The sequence below is a fragment of the Grammomys surdaster genome, unplaced genomic scaffold, assembly GCF_004785775.1.
Source record: "Grammomys surdaster isolate TR1022 unplaced genomic scaffold, NIH_TR_1.0 363, whole genome shotgun sequence".
Classification (NCBI taxonomy): Eukaryota; Metazoa; Chordata; class Mammalia; order Rodentia; family Muridae; genus Grammomys; species Grammomys surdaster.
In genome coordinates, this window is record NW_021604782.1 from 8,386,782 (window position 1) to 8,406,585 (window position 19,804).

Here is a 19,804-nt window from a genome sequence, read left to right on the forward strand (position 1 = left end):
CACCCATTCATTTTCCTGATGAGGACACCAAGCCCAGGAGCCCAGAACCCGTTCAGGTTGCACCGCTAGGGGACGCTGTGTACAAGGAGGCTCTGATGTGGAGGCCCAGCTCTGCAAGCACACTTCTTAGCTTTCCTGCCTCAAATTGCTTCCTTCTCTTTCTACATTTTTTCCCTCAAATTCACACTCAAGACTAAAGAAAAGGAAAAACTAAATAGAATTTTTTTTTAAAAAAAATACCGTTTTCATATACTAAGAGCCCTGGTGGTTATTATTCATGATGTCGCATCTGAAGAGCCAAGGGCAAAAGCTAGATGCTATTACAGCTGTGTGCTCATGCAGCTGGCTGTGGTGCACGGGGCCTTAGGCATAATGTTGACTTCTCTTCCTCGGTATTCATTCCATCTGACAAGAGACTATGTTCTTCCATTTTCTAAGACTTTAAAACCCGGACTTCTGACTTCATAGTCATGTTAGGTAAGCAAATGACCTTTACACAAAAGGATAAATAGGCAGCACTGCCGAAAAGAGTAGAGGATTCTGCTTTAATAACTAGCTACCTTCTCCTAGTTGCAGTTAGCAATAGGTATCTATAGCCGTGGGTATAGCTTAAGAGTGAAACTTTTCACATACCAGTACTCGCTAAAAACCACATGGAAGGAAAGCTCCATAGATTGCAACTAAAAAGGAAAAAAGAAGAAGCACAGGCGAAAGGAAGAAAGGAGACGGGAGAAGAGGAAGAAAGGACTGAGAAAAGAGACAGTCTAGGGCCCCAGCCTGGAAGCCGCAACAAGTCCTGGATACCTCACATCAAAGACCAAATGGCAGCAAAGAAATACAAGCCTAAAGTTTAAAACCATACACAGTAAAGTCTCCCTACAGGAGCAAACAGCCGATCAACCAACCCATCGAAGCAAAGCCAGGTCCCTCCCCTACCTTGCATTTCCCAGGTACAGGCTAAGCCTCGGGCGGCTTCACGGAAACTTAAGTTTAAATTCCTTAGACTCAAGGGACGACGACGTCTCTGGTGAGCAGTGAGCTGAGCGCGGGACGCGCGGACACCCGGGCCATCTAAGTCCTCGGGGACGCAGCACCAAGAAACTTGGGGAGCCCCTCGCTAGCCCTTTCGCGTCCCCAACCAGACCCAGGTAAGCAACCGAAGGCCACCTACGTGTCACTCGGACGGACCCTGGGGCGCACTGACCTGGCCAAAGGGCAGGAGGGCCGCCCGGGCGGCTGCGGCGACTTCCCTCCCGGGCTGGGTTCCACCGGCTGGTGCGGGAGGCCAGGGCAGCCTCGCCTCCTGCAGGCGGCCTCACACACGCGCGCACACCCACCCACTCCGGGCCCGCGGGCGCGCGCACTCACAGGCGCTCACGCGCAGGGCTACAAAGCCGCGGGTGGTAGAACAGTCGATGGGAGGCGGGGCGGTCGCCACCCGCGCCGAGGGACACCCGGGCGCCCGTGACTTTACCTGCTAGGTCCAGCTCCGCAGTTCCCGCTGCCCCCGGGCCAGCCCAACCCAAGCCTCACCTCGGTACAACCCGGAGCCTACGGAGGGCAGCACTGCGCTGGAGGACAAGAGTCACAACTCCCGGGGCGTCACTGCCGCCGAGTTCCAACTTCCCGGGCTCTAGGAGCAGGCCGGCGGCAGAAGAGGCACGGGTGCCAGCCTCCTTGCCTCTCCGCCTTCTGGCGCTTTCTGCCACATCCACATAGCACAAGTCAGCGACTCCCTGCACCCCAGAGCGCTTTTCCCCCTCCCAAGCTGCTCTGTACTCCTTACCTGCGTGGCACCCACAACGACTCTGCCTTCTGTGGTCCCCTCCCCCAGTCATTCACTGAACTTCCCGCGCTGCTGCAGGTCGAGGGGGGTGGGGGGTGAGGGGAGGCTAAGCTTTCCATTCAGTACCTTCCCAGAGCACATCAGACACACCCACCTCCGTCACCCCTGCCCCCTCCGGTGCTCACCCTAGCGCCAGGCCTCTTGCAGAGCTTTGGTGGACTCCCTGCCTGGTGCATTTTCGCTTTGTTGCTTTTCCCTCCTCTTTTGAAAAGCCCTGGAAACCTAGTCACAGAGCCTAGGAAAAACAAGAAAAGAAAACAGAAAAAAAAAGAAAAGAAAAGAAAAGAAAAACCGGGCGGTGGTGGCACACGCCTTTAATCCCAGCACTTGGGAGGCAGAGACAGGCGGATTTCTGAGTTCGAGGCCAGCCTGGTCTACAGAGTGAGTTCCAGGACAGCTCGGGCTATACAGAGAAACCCTGTCTCGAAAAACCAAAACAAACAAACAAACAACTTGGTGTATGGCCTCCTCCTAGTTGTGTTTTTAAACGTTTTCAGACAGCACAAAGTTTCAACCGGCACGGCCCTGTACTTCAGGCTATAGAAAAGAAATGGTTGGCTTTGCAACTGCAAATCAAAGCGAGTGTGCCTTGTGCCCCTAGAGCTATGATTATAAATTTCTCTTCCGCTAGGAGTGTAACTTTCCAAGGGCAACCTATGATTTCATAGGGTAATTAAGGGCGGGGAAAGCACACCTGGAGGTGTAGGCAGGAGCAGGACCTAAGAATCATGTTCTGGAGAGTTCCAGCTCAGAAGCCTTGCCATCACTCAGTAATAGATAAGGACAGAGAGAGAGGACTCTCCAGCCACGTCAGGTCACCCACCTGCTTCACACTCCAGGCCCTCAGGGTTTCTTGAGTCATCAGAATTTTCTGTCTCAACCCACAGTGGAGTCCTCCACACATCAAAAGCAGATGCCTGGGAGTAAAAGCCTAAGGGAAATCTAGGGTTGGAGGACCACAGGAAAGCAGGACTGGCTGACAGCACTGTAGCTGATAGGAAATGAAAGGGAGTGGATCACCGACCCTTTGCTTGGTACAAAGAGGTCGAGGTTGCTGCCCAACAGTGATGGGCAGCCCCGATAAGACACTGGGGGTTGGATAGTTGTCAAGCTTTCAACAGGTTGTGACTCGAAGGGACTACGACCGTTTCCTGTCCATGATTTTTCACGGCGCTCAATACTGAACTGTAAAGCTGATCATTCATTTATTCTCCAAAGCTGTTTACTTTTAAGAATTTTGTTCCTGCTATGCAGCAATGATGACTCTTACCTGTAATCTCAGCTCTGAGGAGCTTGAGACGGGATGAAGAGTTGTGAGCTAGCCTGTACTACATAGCTAATACCAGGCCAGGCAGGGCTATGTAGCAAGACCTCCTCTCTCAAAAAACCAAAAGGGAAAGCTATTCAAATCTCTTGTTAAAAGACTCTGCTTTACAAATCCATTTAATACCAATTGATGACTTATTTTATAGCAATCTACTTGAAATATAAAAATCACACCTACTTATTGTTAATATAGTCGTGCTCAACACCAATTCTGTTCCTGACAACAGGCAGAAACACATCCAATAGGATAGCAGGTGTTGTTTGAGGTACAGTGCTTGCCTAGCAAGTACAGGACCCTGAGCTTGATCCTCAGCAGTACAAAATCCATAAAATAAATAAATAAGCTTATAAATAAAAATCACTAATCACACATAAAAAAAAAACCCTAATCACAAGTAATGATAGTTGGTCTTAAACTACTAAGAATTTGGGATGAATAAGAAACCATCAACTTTTATACATACATAGTAAAGAAAATAAGAATATCCTGAAGGAGGTTTTTACTTTTTCCCTATAGTACTACTAAACTCAGAATCATCAGACCTATTGCATAATTTTCTTTTTCCTACTACTCTCACTCCATCTGTTCGGTTTCTTGATAGCAATATTTCTATATCAAATAAAAAGAATATTTTAAAGTGATTCCCCTGGCTAGCCATCTCTCACTGATTTAAAAGCATAAAACAAATGAGCTTCTCTTAGCTTGTACTCACCTTGAATGACTGGTTTTTTCTCTTGCCTTCTTGAGGGATATAGTTGCTTCTGTCCCAACTACATATTGACTACTTTGACTACTCTGTGGTCCTTCTCAACCTCACGTGGGAGTGTCTGTCCTCATTAAACTCATGTGCTCGCCAGTGCATTAGAGGTAAAAAGATGTACCACAGCAGTACAGGGCTAGCCTAGCATTTGCTGAGTTTGATCCACACCTACATCCACAGACACACATACACATACACATATAAATATGCACACACATATACACATACTCATAAACATATGCACATATATACACAAATGCACGCATAAACATACATATACAAATGCACACATACATACACAAATGCACACATATACACATATAAGCATATACATATGCACATACAAACACACAGACATACATACACACAGGCACATACATACACAAATGCACAAATACACACATATATGCAATACATACACAACCATGTACATATGCACATACAGAGTATGAGGGAGAAGGAAAGGGGGAGAGGGAGTCAAGGAGGAGAGAGAGAGAGAGAGAGAGAGAGAGAGAGAGAGAGAGAGATCCTTGTCTTATCTCTTCCTTATTCCATCTACCATGGCTGAAAGTGAAATGAACAAGAGGTCTGCCTGGACAGACCTGTCTTGCTGACAAGCAAAGGCCTGTCTGAAGGAGACTGCTCTGCAGCCAGCTTTAGGTCAACAATCAGAAGTAGGTTAGGTGTCCAGCACAAAAGAGAAACAATGAGATACAATACAGCAATAGTGCAAACCCCAGACTAAACTATCAAAACCAGTTTGAAATGAGGTCCAAGTCTACAAAACAAGGTGGCAACTGTACCCTGTTTCACAGAGTTTCGAGTTGTCTTGTTCCTGTGTTGTCTAAGTGCAGAGTCTCACAATGTCCTCCTAGCAAGCTTGGAATGCACTATGAAACTGAGGCTGGCTGGTCTCAAATCCTCAGCCATCCTTTACTCTCCCTGGTGCTGGCATTACAGGGGTACATGAGATATGCTTCAAGTTGACTTTATCAAAGACAATGTATTTGAATAAGTTCATTAAAACACTAATATCTATAATGCTGTTTGGATATAAACAGAAGGGGATGCCTAGACATGTCCTGGAGTCCGGAGCCCTCCTGTCATTCAGACTCATCTGCCCTCTTTCGGATAGCCACCCTCATGCTATCTGTACTAAATAATCTCACCAAACAGCATATCTCTTAGTGTGCTTCTTCAGATGACTTCAGCGGAAGCCAAAAATGCCAAACAGCTAGTCCTGTCAGACATGAGGAAAAACACTCCCAACAACATGTGGGGGGATGCTGGAGCTTGCAGGTTCAGTGAAAGACCCCCACCTGAGGGCAGTGGCAGAGTAGAGGGCACTTGCTATCATGTGGCGGCCACATATATGTGTGTCTGTGCGTACACTGTACACAAACACGTACATATAAAACACCTTAAAGTATTACACATTATCCAGTGGTCCAAACATTGTAAACAAGGAAGCATTTCCTGGGGTTGGAAAGGCAGGCCATTTCTCTTGATGCTGTAGTTTGTTCAGAAGGGTTTATTGCTCTTCTCTCTAATTCTCCTGCCTCTCTCAGATCCCTTCCCTCTGGCAAAAAGAAAAAAAGAAAAGAAAGGAGAAAGGACAATCAACTACTACCTAGCCACTACAACTATCAACTCAAAGATCTGCTGGATCTTTCCCTTCCCTCTTTAATGTAGAGACTGGTTCAAGAACATAATATCCTTTGAGGTTTCAGCCTGCTTGACAGCCTCTCTGTGTTTTTCCCCTGGGGGTGGGGCTTATCCTTAAGGACACTTTCTATTTTAAAAGGTCAGAGACAAAGGTGGGTGGTACAAATCCAAATTAGTAAAAAGAAAAGGAGGAGGAGGAGGAGGAGGAGGAGGAGGAGGAAGAGGAGGAGGAGAAGGAGGAAAAGGAGGAGAGGAAGAAGCAGCTCTCTTTAGAAAAGAAATGGGCTAAGGAGACTCCAAGAATGGGCACTAGAAGCTGGAGCTACTCGGTAGCTTCCTGGTGTGCACTAGGGCACCAAGGAAGCTAAAATCTGAAACTGAGTGAGCACGAATTTCCCTGTATCTTATCACATATCTCTGTGTGAGTAACTCAAGCAACATTGGAAGCAGACTTCAACTGATAATTCCTCTGTGTGCACTTCTCCCTACGGCACTGAAATTGCAGAGATCCAAGAGGAGGCAAAGAAATCAAGAATGCAGGTGTATGCGTTGAGTGTACAATTTTGGAGCTAAAAATAGGCATAACTATTTAAAAGAAATGGTCAGAAAGATGGACAAAACAAAATATTACTGCCTAAAATAGTAGGAGGATAGGGACATTTCTGGTAAAACTGACAAAAAAGGAAGAAGAAATGACTATGAATAGGGAGATTTCAATGACAGTTTCAGTAGAAATTTTGAAACTAAAAAAGGGTGATCACTAAAAAAAAAATCTCAAACTAAAAAATAAAAATAAATAAATTAATATATTTAACTATTAAAAAATTTGAATTTCTGTTTTAAATTTTACCCACATAAAAAATCAACATTTTGGTGACTATGACTGGTCAAATATTCACATGGAGATAACCTCAAAGGATTTTAAAGAGCTAAGACAGGTGTTGTATGCCTACTACCCAGCACTCAGGAAGCTTAAGCAGGAAGATCACAAGTTCAAGGCCAGCCTACACTATGTTGTAAAACCTGTCTCAAAAGAAAAATAAAAAAAAGTTTTTAAAAAATAGGAAAAAAAAGGTTATCTCAATTTTATGGGCTAATAAAACTTATTACTAAAATTAAACAGACATAAAACTAGGCTAATCTCATAAAGAATGAAATTAAATTCTATATACATTACTGTCAAACCAAGTTCAGAAATAGACTTTAAGATAAACATATGAGGTTATCACCGGGATCAAGCCTGTAGCTTGGTACTTATTAGGCCAATACTACTGAGATATCTCCCCCATTTGTGAGGATGGTTTAATGTTAAAAAATGTAAAATAATTCACCATTAATTTTTTAAAAATGTCCCCCCTGCAAAAAAACAAAACAAACAAAAAAAAAAAAAAAAACAAGGAATTTCCCTAGAAAAATAAAATATTGTAACTGACAAGCTGGTCTAGAGGCCTTAACTCTTAAGGATACTTCATGGGTAATCTTAGTAAGATTAGTAATCAAGATAGCTTTATCATGTACCTTCAACAGTGAGCTCAAGCCCCTTGCCAATAAAATAAAACAAGAAAAAGAAATTAGGTAGTATTAAGGTTAAAAACCAAGGCCTCTTGTTTATGAGTAATATGGTGTCAGCTTAAATCCCAACAAATTTGATCCAGTAGTACATGAAACACAGTAAGCTTTGCAGCTGTTACCCTAAGATTGACACTAGAGAAGTCCCAGCCAATTAAAGATGAGTTTTGAACAATCTCATTCATAACTGCAACAGGTTCTTATTGAGCTGAAGCTAATACAAAATGCTTACATGAATACATTCATAGATTGTTATTAAAGTAATTTTCACAGACCTTGACAAGGTAACTCAAACATTCATGTGACTAATTCTAGAATATAAGAGTTTTAGAATAATCAAAAGAATCCTTAGGACAAGGAACTGATGCAATGGCTGATATGATGCTGTATTAAAGATAACTAGAAGTCCAGAAATAGTATCACATATAATTAACTAATGACTCAATAGAATTTAATGCAAAGATGACTGGCACTCTATATAAAGAAAACAATGGCTCCCTTCTTTGCTCCAATTCTGCGAGCATTTTTAGAAGCTGGTTTTTGGTTTTTGTTTTGTTTTGTTTTGTTTTGTTTTGTTTTATGTGTTTGAGTGATTTACTTGTCTGTATGTATGTGGACCCACGTGCCTGATGTTGACAGAGATCAGAAGTGGGTATGGGATCCCCGGAACTAGAGTTACGGGAGGTTGTGAGGTGATGATTGACAGCCACCGTGTGGGAGCTAGGAACTAAACCTTGTCTCTTGCCCACCGAACCGTCTCTCCAAGCCTGCTCATACACATTTTTAGTAAGTTAAAACCTAAATTTGCAAAACAAAACTTAGAAGTTCTAGACTCTTAACCATTGCAGAGCAGAGAATGAGCCACATAATGTAAAAAAAAAAAAATGCAAGTCCCATGAAATGACCCTTTCTTTCAGATAAAACATGACTGTTATCATATGCTAAGTTTTCCTGAGCCCAAGTAGTTTTTGGGATATCTGTGCCAAATCACACAATGGGAACATTCCAAGAAAGGCAATGGGGTATTGGGCTACCCTGAGCAATAGTGGGAAAGAGGAATCTTCTATACTTTGTGTAATTTCTCTTGTCCTGTCTTGTTGGTCCCTTATATCTTCTGGTACAAGGGAAAACAATAATGCTAATAATTCCTCAAAAGAAAGCTCTGAAGGTATAAGCCATACCTTTGAGAACCTAATCAAAACTAATAAACATACTCATTTTGTTTTGTGAGAAACATCTTAGCCACAGTGTATGTTCTTGGGTACCCAGCTAGTCTAGACTTCTCAGACTCTCTAGCAGTTAGTTAAGGCATTGCATTAATACTTTGTGTGTCTCTGTGGCTAAAATATTGGAAGGAATCAAGCTAGGTGGGAAAGGGGCGTTAGGCTCACATTTCAGAGGATTTGAGTCTATCCTTTAAGGAAGGCATGATTGACAGCAGCAGCTCACTATACTGTGGACCAGAAAGCAGAACACCAAGCCACAATCACAGACTGAGCTATAATGTTCAAAGGCCCTGGTACCTTGACTACCAGTCAGACCACATGCTCAAAGGTTGGACAGCCTCCAACATACCTCCACAACATCAGGGAAAAGCAGTAAGACACAAGCCAGTGGGAAACATAAAGATTCAAAGTGTAACAGCAGTGTACCCAGTCTCTCTCCAGAGGAATATAACATGAGTGGCTTGACTGTAAGACTATTTATAAAATCCTCCAACATGTGCTTCTTCGAGCCTTTTGTTAGGGCCATTGCATTAGTACTTTTTGTATCTCTGTGGCTATCTGCTTTGACTCTCTGAGTGGTAATATCTACACCAGCTTTGGAGGCTACAGGTTAATGATGATTGGCAGCCACTGTCCTGACACCTAAGTGACACAGGAAAAAGACCCCTTGTTTTATCTTTTTCTTTTTTTTTCTTTCCTTTCCTTTCCTTTCCTTTCCTTTCCTTTCCTTTCCTTTCCTTTCCTTTCCTTTCCTTTTCTTTCCTTTCCTTTCCTTTTATTTTATTTTCTTTCCTTTGAGGCAGTCTCACTAGGTAGCCCTGGCTTGCCTGTAACTCACTAGTTAGACCAGGCTGGCCTCTACTGACAGATCTACTTGCCTCTGCACCCCCCCCCCCCAGTTCTGTGATTAAGGGTATAGGGTAGCACACCAAGCCTCAAGAAGCTCCCTCTTGCTGATCATATTTCCATATTACAAAGTCGTATTCTCTGTGACATTAAACTAGAGGAGTCTACCTGTTACTTTAGCTTAACTTGGTGATATATTTACAGACAGTCTGGGTGTCAGCTCAGAGCCTCATTGGAATTCTGGCATAGACTGTGGATAAATCTGAGAAAATGAGAGACTCAAGTATATTGGCCTCAGACTGAAACTCACTGAAAGAGAGTAAGATAGAAATTTGTTACACCTCTGCTCAAAGTTTACCTGATTAAGCACTGATTATGTCTACCTGACTGGCTCTCTCAACCTTCCTGCATTTCTCAGAGGCCAAAGCATACTCTGCCAAAGGCAAAGTATATTCCACAGTTAAGACAGATAGACAAGAGAGAAAGAGAGAGAGAGAGAGAGAGAGAGAGAGAGAGAGAGAGAGAGAGAGAGACTGGGAACAAAATGTTCATACACTCCAAATGGATAAAACTCAGGCTGAAGGCCAACAAGATGGCTCAGGGGGTAAGAACTTACCAGCAAGCCTGATAAGTTGAGTCCCATTCCCAGAGTCTACACAGTGGAAAGACAGAATTTCTGACCTTCACGTGCTTGCTGTGGCTGGAGCACCCCCGTAACACACCCATATACTGATAAAGAAGTAAATGAAAGCAATGCTGAGCAAAAGGTAACAGACATAAAATACTATATGCTATATGGTCACATAAGGTTTTAGAATAGGCAAATATCAGTTATGATAGAAACAAAACAGTGGTTGTCTACAGGATAGAGAGAGAGACTCAAAAGCAAACAGGGAAGCTTCTACGACTAGAGAAATTCTTACATTGTTCTTAGTGTGGTAGTTAGACTGTATATAATTGTCCTAATCCATTAAACTGAATACTCAATATTAATAAAATGCATTCTTTGTAAATCTCACCTTAATTATTCATTAATTCATGTAGTTGAGAAAGAGTTATGTAGCCCAGGCTAGCCTCAAACTTATGATTCTCCTGTCTCTGCCCCCAGGATGCTGGGATTGCAGGCATGTGACTCACACCTGACTCAATAACACATTTTTAAATGAAAATGGAATTATGTGGATCTACTGAAAACAAATGAGTGTATAATAATATTCAACCACAAAACCCTTTGGGGATGCAGTTGTCATTAGATACATAATCTTAAAACACCTGGGAGCAGAAAATGATTATGTAACTGTATAAAACAGACCTGTCACCATCATGTCCCAAGGCAAGTTAGCTTTATACAAAATATCAATGGCTTGTTGCTATGCAGAAATATGACTTCCCATTGCCAACACCCTAATTCCAAACATATATAAAATATGCTTCAGTGGACAGTAGTATACAGTGTGCTCTGGTTTTAGAGGGACATAAACGTTCTGAGCTGGACCTCTATTTTGAGAGGTCTTTTGTACATTGTCTTCTCCTTGCATTTGTTACTCAGGCATGTATGTGACAGAAGAGCCAAAAATATGTACAAAGAGACTGAGAGAAGCTCATCTGCAGAATAACGTGACTAGAGCTGACAGGAAAACATGTGAGGTGTGGGACAGTAACAGAGTGAGGTCTGTGCATTCTGAAAACAGAGAGCATCTGCTTCCTGGAGGTGGTGTTGGGGAGAACAGGAAGACCTGAGAGGGAAAAATACTGTAAAGAATATTTACATAGAAGGGACCAAGTTGCAAAGCTATCCTCTTTAAGGACCAGTGCTCTGACTCACCATGAAGAAAAGAATGAGGAAGGAACTAGGGATACAGCATTAGTAAGGTCAGAAGTTCAGGGTTCTCCTTGGCTATGTGGTAAATTCAAAGCCAGCATGGGCTACATGTTGCCTCAAGACAACAATAAAATAAAAAAAAGAATATGTGTTCAAAAAAGAGATTTTATAATAACTGTGTCTTGATAGACTTTGCTGAGCTCCCTTGTCCATGAAAACATGTAGAAAAGGAATATGAAGTCACTCTGACAGCCCTTTCTGGGACTGTTTCTGAAAAGTTTTTTGAAAGATGAACAATATAAACAAGTGGACTTCTTCTCAAAGAGAGCCACACTGGTTCAAGAGAAGATGGAATTGACCCTGTAGGGACAAGTTTTGGCAGGTGCAATGAAATGATGCTAATCAACTCCAGAATGAACTAGAATGGTCACAGTCCTCACACAGTTATTCTAACTATAAAGGAGAGATCAAGCGTGCAATGCCTGTTCATTTCCACACACAGGGAGACTGAGCCAGTCTGGGTCAGAATGACCCCATAAAACAGATGAACGAGTTGGCCATCAGAGAGAAGAGGAATGAGTGTAGGTCTGGCAACGACGACTTTGTCTTAGTTCCTTTTCTCAAAACATCCTTCAAGAGGATGTTTCCTTGTTAAGGAAATAGTTAAGTCAGCTCACAGTTTGAGGGAACATCTCTTGTGACAAGGAAGGAAGAGAGGGCAAAACTGCTCTGGCCATGGCACCAGTGTGAAAAAACTGGTCACACTGTGTGCACAGTTGGAAAACAGATCTGGATGTTAGTGCTCAGCTGGTTTTTGCCTTTTTGTCCCTTTTACTCAGTCTAGGACACCAGCCTATGGGATAATGACACCTATATTTAGGGTTAATCTTCTCACCACAATTAAGCCTCTTTGGAAATTCCAGTGACAACACACAACACAACACACACACACAGACTAGTCAGCAATGCCTGCCCGGAGTTGTATGTCCTAGGTGAATCCAAACGCAAGGCACTTAGCATAGTGTCCTGCTTACCAAATCCAGTAATGAGTGCTGTTTCTGAATATGCAAGCTGCCAGCTACAGAAGTCATCTCTGGATTCTTAGAATGTATTATTACTGGAGGAGACCAGTGGGCAACTTGCTATCAAGTTGACCAGATTAGGGTTCCTCCATCTTGGAAGGATCAGTGGTTCATAGTCTAAATATAGCATTATATTTCCTATCCTTGGATCCCTGTTCTGATCTCTTTCAAAGGTTGTGGATAGCAGGGGTTTCATACCTACATAGACCTCTGTGGCTTTTGAGATAGAACTTGACTTTCCTTGGCACATTCTTTCAGGCAATAGTGAGCAAAGTGGTGATAGCCAAGATGATTCTCTTGTCAGGGTGAAGCATAGCCAATGCCTAAGGAAACTTAGGCCCAGCCATTGTCTAAAGAGAGATATTTCCAAAGGGCTACCTTTGCTCCCAAGTAGGGCTAGCTAAGGCTTTGCAGGAGTACCAGAGGTCTGCATCAGGGTCTGTGGCATTCTGTTTCCTATCCTGCTTACCCATCGCTCCCTTCCATAGGAGGTGCTCTCTAATACACATCCTGCTTCTAACTTGGCCTCAACAGCTGACTCTCAGGAAGCACAGCCTGTAACCTGTACCTTCCCAAGTATCCTAGCTGTCTCACTGTTCATCTCTAAACAAATTTCACGTAACAGTCTTTCAGCTGATATTTTCAAGTTTCCTGATTGGAGACTGTTATAATCTTATTAAGTCATGTCTTAGCCCTTTGTTTATGTTAGCATTATAGATTTAGCAATTTTTAGACATTCGCAATACTAAAGGTTGCTTCGTCTGTACAGAGGCACAGCTAGTCAGATTTATTAATCATGCTCCTTGATTGCTACATATCTCATCCGGTGTTTCGTTTACAGTCAAATCCTTCTTACTGATTTCCCTGGGTTCATTTTGCTACTCTCTCTGGTTTCTAGTGCTAAATACTCAGTTTTATTTGTTCTTTCCTTTTAATGTTTTTTTTCCTTTGTTTGTTTTTTGTTTTTGTTTTTTTAATGCTCTGCAATTGGTGTACCCTTTATACTTTGAAAAAAAAAAAGTTTTGTGGCTGATTTCCAGGCCCTAAATATTTATGTGCCATCCAATGTCTTTTGCTGAACCCTAATCACGAGGGGGTCAGTATGAGGAGGAGGGGCTTGAAAGACTTGAGAGATGATTAGAGAATGACAACTCTGGTTGTAAGAAGGGTGGGCATACATATAACAGGCTCCAGAGACTGTCCTCACCATCCTGCCATTCAAGAATACCATGAGAAGACAGCACCTCTGTCGGAAACAAGCCCTCACCAGATACAAATCTACCAGTATCCTGGTCTTAGACTTCCCAGCTTTAGAATACTGATTCATGGATTTTTTTTTTTCTGCTTAAAATCTGCCCACACTCTATAATGCACACAATTATTATTTGTCTAAGTGTTCTTTCACAGGTACTGTGCATTGTACCTAGGCCTTGCACACACCAAGCAAATCCTGTCCCACTCAGCTACATCACAATCCCAAAAGAAAAGGAAATTAATGAGCCAGCTTCATGTGTTTTATCACAGTCATCCAAATAGTCCACAACACTGGGATGAATTTCAGTCTCTATGCACATTAGACTTCTTTGCTCTTTTAAGAAGTAAGGAGGGGGAAGAAGGAGAGAAGAGACAGCAAAGGGGAGGGAGAGACACAGAGAGATAGAGCTGTGGGGTGATAAAACCTAAACATCCATCTAACTGCTCCAAACTAGGTGCCACACTTGCCTCCCCACCCTGTCACCACATACTGAACCCAGGGCTAGATGCATGTTAGGCAAACACTTTACCACTGAGCTACAATCCCAAGGCAAGATAGGTCTCCTAGGTGGGTTTGTAAACCTTTACAAAACAGGCTAAGAGCATTTATCCATGCAATTAGGGCTATTGCTTCACCAGCTCTGCCTCCTCTGGTGTCAGCTCTATCCATGCACTAACTCCATGTCCCCCGTCCTGAAGTTAGTTACTTTGCTGTCATTTTCTATTCCTTTGTCTTTCCCATCTGTTTTCATTACTGCTCTATTGGTTGAAGAGATACTAAGACCAAGACAACACTTAAAAGAAAGCACTTAGTTGGGGGATTGCTTACAGCTTTAGAGGGTTAGTCCATGATCATCATGGCTGGAAGCAGACAAGCATGGCCCTGGAGCAGTAGCTGAGAACTCACACCTGATCCACAAGTTTCAGGCAGAGAGAAAGCTGCACTGGGCCTTACGTGCTCTTCTGAAAGGTCAAAGCCCATGCCCAGTAGCATACATCCTGAAACAAGGCCACACCTTCTAATCCTTCCCTCACAGTTCCAAGGATGACCAAGCCTTCAAACAAACAAGCCTGTGGGGGCCATCCTCATTCAAATCAGCACCCCACCCAAATCCCAGGACGGTGCACACTGAATCCACATCACCATCCCTGTTACAGTGTTCTTCTGAATCTCACCAATGTATATGCTATTTGCACTGTTGTTTAACTTGTCTCACGAGTATCGCTTCTGTTTTCCAGCTTCATTTCCATCTTTTTGTGGTTTAAAAAAGAAAAGGCTATCTCACTATTGGCATTTTATAGCAGTCTTCCACTTGTATACACGACTCCCAATATTTTTAAACTACTCCTTACAATCTACCAAGTAAGTAAGTGTACCTAATTCAGTACCCAGCGCTTAGTAGCTCAACTTGTTAGATTGATTATTTTAAATGAACAAATGCACCTTCAAATGTATGTCAAGTTCCACACTACAGGAAAAAGATAAAAAGCTAACAAAATTCACGGCTTATACTAAAGAGATAAGAAATACCAAGTGTCTGAGTTCCAAGTTTTATCAAAAATAGGTTTAAATATGAACTAAGATAATCAATATTTAATTTAGATCCATTTAGAAGAGGCAATTATCATTAAAACTGTGTTTGGCCTGCCTAACAGGGCTGGCCCTTTCTTTCTTAAAACTGCCTTAAAGAACGCATTTATTTACGGAATCCTCAGTGCCTTGCACTCCTCATAAGCATTCTAAGTCTTTTTTTTTTGTGGTCCCTTGAAGAAAGATCTGAATTTAAATCATCAACAGGGGAAGTGGGGGGAGGAGGCTTCTTCTGGTAACAGTAACCAGCCACAAGTGACCAGAGAAAGCTTCCTGTACGAAAGCCGCTTGCCTAGAAGTGGGGTTGGGTCATTACTTGCCTGTATGATCACTCACCCCAGAGCAACATATGAATGCCAGATGGTTGGACTGGCTCCACTAAGAAACTGATATTTTCATTGTTTGGAACTTGGTTTTGTAGCTTTCTCCATGCCGTGATTTGATTGCAGCATTTAGAAAGTTGGAGAGTGTTCCCATAAATGATTCCACCCCTCGAATGTGAAAGGGGGGGGGCAGGCGTATTAGCCTGTTTTTCCATTAGTATGTCATTCCCACTTTCTTACTCAGAGGTGGGTAATTCAGACAAGGTTCATAAAAAGAAAATGTGTGTTTTGTTTCAGGATTCTTCCCTGCTTTGGGGAACTTGCTACTGAACAATACTTCTTTCGCCTTTGTTCACGGAGTGTTTACACACAAACGTTCATGAAAAGATTATAACCATCACCAACAAAGTTATGACTACATAGTTATATGACTCTTGTGTTATTTTCTTAGATCTTAACTCATCTTAAACATTTTATATCTATTAATATGAACTCATCCCAACATCACGTCAGTGCTGTGTGGTGTGTGGTAAGTATTATTCTATCCTGAGAAACTAAGGCATGGTAAAGTCAGATTACTTATCTAAACCTAGGTAGGCAGCAAATAATGACATTGATTTTAGTCTGGAGTAGGTTTTATAAACCCCATCACCACACACTAAACTCATTTAAGTGTCAATAAATCTAGCTTGCTGTAAGGGTATAGAAGCAATAGTCAATTCTCTGCTACTTTTCCAATTTCTTCTCTCTCTCTCTCTCTCTCTCTCTCTCTCTCTCTCTGTGTGTGTGTGTGTGTGTGTGTGTGTGTGTGTGTGTGTGTTGTGATGGTGGTGTTTTTTGAGACAGGGTCTCATGTAGTTCAGGTTGGCCTTATATTAACTATGCAGCTGAAGATGAACTTGGGCTTTCACCCTCCTGCAAATGCCTCCCAAGTACTAGAGTTACAGGCAGGTACTACCAGGCTCAGTTTCTTGGTCCTCATTGATATGAATGGTCTTGCTATTCTTGTGGTACATATCTTGTCTACTGCAAGCCTGAGACAATATCTCAGGGTATCTAACCACAGATCAATAAAGCCAATATTTCATGGATCATAGACAAATACCTTAGTATTTTTAAGCAATAAAGGTTTGATTTCCTGCAGTTTGGCTAAGGATGCTCTAGTCTTGACAGCTTCCATTATAGTAGAGCACATGAGAGAGAGAAGTACACAGAATCACAAAACACACAAGTGGGTTGTAAAGTCAAAGATATGAAGTGACAGTTGGGGTACGGTGAGTACCATGACGTAGCACACTGAAATCGCTAGGTCTCAGTGGGTCAACATATGCCTGCCCTCAAGCAAAAGGACATGGGGGTGCGATAACTACAACGCATTTAAAGTATGACACTGACAGAGAGCTTCTCAGGCAAGTGAGTGGTTAGAGAATTAACTGAGGCAGCAGCAGCAAGCAGCAGCATTGACAAGCCAGCTTGCTGGATGAACACGCTTCCCACCAAGCCTGACACCCTGAGTTCCATCCCAGGAATCTGAGTTCAATCCCCAACACCCACATAGTGAGAAAAGAGAACTGGCCTAAACAAGTTATGCTCTGATTTTTCTTATGTACCTGAGGGACTTAAGCATACAGACCCAATCCACATATACACATTTAAAATAATAAAAAATTATGAAGGTCACTACATAAGCCACTACACAATGGCTTCAAAATGCATCACCTTTGTAAGCAGATGAACTGGTAGAGAACTATTTCCATCATCTAACTTCCTTGATCACATGGGCTCACAGGAACATGCCTCTCCATTCTATCATTTGGTGTGGTTCAGCTTTTGCCCTGGGTGTAGGACTATGATGTGGGCCTAACCAGCCATAGCACTGAATTCTCGGTCACATTGATTACTTAGAGATGAGTCAAGAATCTGGGCTCTGTAGTAGTGATCTTTGGAACTTTTACAGCTGCAAAACAAACAACAACAAACCAAGCCAAAAACAAGAACAACAACAACAAAGGAGAATATTGGATTTCCTTAGGAATTGAAGTTTAAGTCTGAAAGCTTACTTGGAAAGAGGACAAGCCAGCACTCAGATACTTATCTGGAGGATGGATTTTGACACCTATATCAAGCTGCACCTGCACTCCATCTCTGGACATTTACATTTCATGAGTCCAGAAGTGCTGATACTTATTTCAGCTTTTTATATTCTCCCTTTCTATCCAAAGAGTTAAAAAGAGAGAGGGAACCATTTAAGGAGAGTTTACCTTGTGCTCCTTTGTGAAAGAAAACAATGGGCATTTGAAGAAGGCCTTGGAAAGAACAAAAGAAAGAATTGTAGAGCAGCCATGAGCAGAGCTAATCTTTTAGGGCCTCAAAATAGTCGGCCCATGCTGCTCCATTAAGAAAAGCAAAAAAGATACTCCACACTTTTACACAGAATCCTTTAGGTGGATAGGAAATGACTCTAACAAATGATTCTAGCAATTAAAACCCAGTGAAGTTTTATGGTGATAGCTAAGAGGTTCCACTTGTGTCCTGCGACTTCAGAGTGCTGACCTTTTGGTCTGTAAGCCACAGATGGCTTTGAGTGCTTTGGAAAAAAAGGCTGACCTAGCTTTCCACACTTCTCAAGAGAGGAGACTGCAAGTGATCCCAGAAATCCTTCTTCTTCCCTAGTAGTAAAAGTTTAGCTGGGTGTATGGATGCTCAGCTGGAGCTTGCCTCCGTTTTTGCCAGACTGCTTTGTAGCAGACATGGACATGGAACATTCTCAGCAGCAGAAGGGAGGAGGTGTGGCAGCCTTCTGTATCATAAGGAAATCGCTTGCGCTCCATCTCTGTGCTTCCCCTTTTTAGCTTGATCTAATTTCAACCAACTAAAGAAACACCCTAGGAATTGAAGAAGCCAGATTAAACAGTGTCCCTGATTAACTGGAGGCTGGAGAGCCGTCCCATGAGCCTGAACCACTTACTAGCAGAACGTTACATGACACAGGAAAGAGAATATACATACACATGCACATACACATACATGTACACATATATAATGAGCATATATGGCCCCTATATTTGGAAGCTCATTTTTCCAGAAGCCCAACACATATCTTAATACCTTTCTTTTCAGCATTTTGTAGCACAGCCTTGTCTACTCTCCCCTAAAAAAGATTATTTCCATCCCATGATTCTCTTTAACCCTGCCTCACTCTGGTCTTTAGTCAACTTCTATAAGTTGCTACAACACCAAACTAAAACTTTTATCAGATAATACTGAGAAAATATCTCTGCTCAGTGGATTTTTCATGTCAACCGGCAGCTTCTCAGCTGTTGAAATTGGATTTTATTCATTTCCCAAAGCCTCCCCAGTTTTGCTTTCATGGGGTGGGGGATGTTCTACCACTAAACTGAATCCCCAACCTATGATTTTACCTTCTATAGTTTAAGTTAGCTCTGGATTATTATTAAATAATTAGTAATATTAATTATTTGGACAAAAATCTGTGTAATATTATACTATTAAATATTAAGGATTCAAAATATTATTCATATTATTGATTATATCATACCTTGATGATTACTTATTATTAGTTATTATTTTTCACCTCTTATTGTGCCTACCTTATCAATTAAATCTCATTACAGTTGTAAATATACAGGAAAAACATCCTATATAGTGTTTGTATTATTAGACCACCACTGGGGGTCATGGAATATATTCGCTGTAGATAAGGGGGATCATTATATTAATATAATGAATATGTAATCCATGAAACTCAGGTTTTATATATTTACCTTCAAGGTTAATTTGGTAAGAACAGCCCAGATAAATACAATGGATGACTCCTGAAGCCAATTTTGAATTCAGAACCTCTACTACATGGAATTTTCCACCATAAACCACATAAGGAAAACTGCTCAAGTTAAGGATTAAAGCCCATTCATGCTTAGTCACCATGGTAATTCCTTCCTGCTTCTAAGTGGCAACTACATTTCCAATCAGGTGCCAAAATTCCAAGATTTGCCATGAACAAAGGTTGTGTGTGTGAGTGGGAAGGTTAAGCCATTTTAGTCACTCGAAGACAGGATACTAAAAGCCCATTTACTGGCACATCACTAAGCCTGAGCTTCAGTTTAACTGAGTGGGAGCTCAGCATACAGACTCACAAAAAGCTGCAAGGAGACTGTTGTCTAGATCTGGTTGTAGTCTGAACGTTTATTGATTGATGTCAGAGAGTATTACCTCTCTCTCTCTCTCTCTCTCTCTCTCTCTCTCTCTCTCTCTCTCTCTCTCTCTTTCTCTCTCTCTCTCTCTCTCTCTCTCTCTCTCTCTCTCTCTCTCTCTCCCTCCCTCTCTCTCTCTCTCTCTCTCTTTTTCTCTTTCTCTCTTTCTCTCTCTGAGTGTATGTGTGTGTATGTGTGTCTCTCTCTCTTTGTCTGTGTGTGTATGTGTCTCTGTGTGTCTGTGTGTGTGTGACTGTGTGTGTATGTGTGCCTGTGTGT

At 42.1% G+C, this 19,804-nt stretch overlaps 1 protein-coding gene across 9 annotated transcripts in view; it reads right to left on the bottom strand.

The window, feature by feature from the left end:
* The window catches only part of Lpar1 (lysophosphatidic acid receptor 1), a 161,986-nt gene that overhangs the window by 110,965 nt on the left and 31,217 nt on the right, over positions 1 to 19,804 (bottom strand). The window contains exon 1 of one of the 9 annotated variants that reach the window (XM_028779929.1): positions 1,972 to 2,074. The exons of 2 other annotated variants lie outside the window; for them this stretch is intronic. The gene's annotated coding sequence lies outside the window, so the exon portion shown is untranslated. Of the gene's footprint in view, positions 1 to 936; positions 1,028 to 1,171; positions 1,297 to 1,474; positions 1,628 to 1,971; positions 2,075 to 19,804 lie in introns of those variants that run through there. 6 more of the 9 variants (XM_028779927.1, XM_028779925.1, XM_028779921.1 and 3 more) reach the window with 6 other exon arrangements.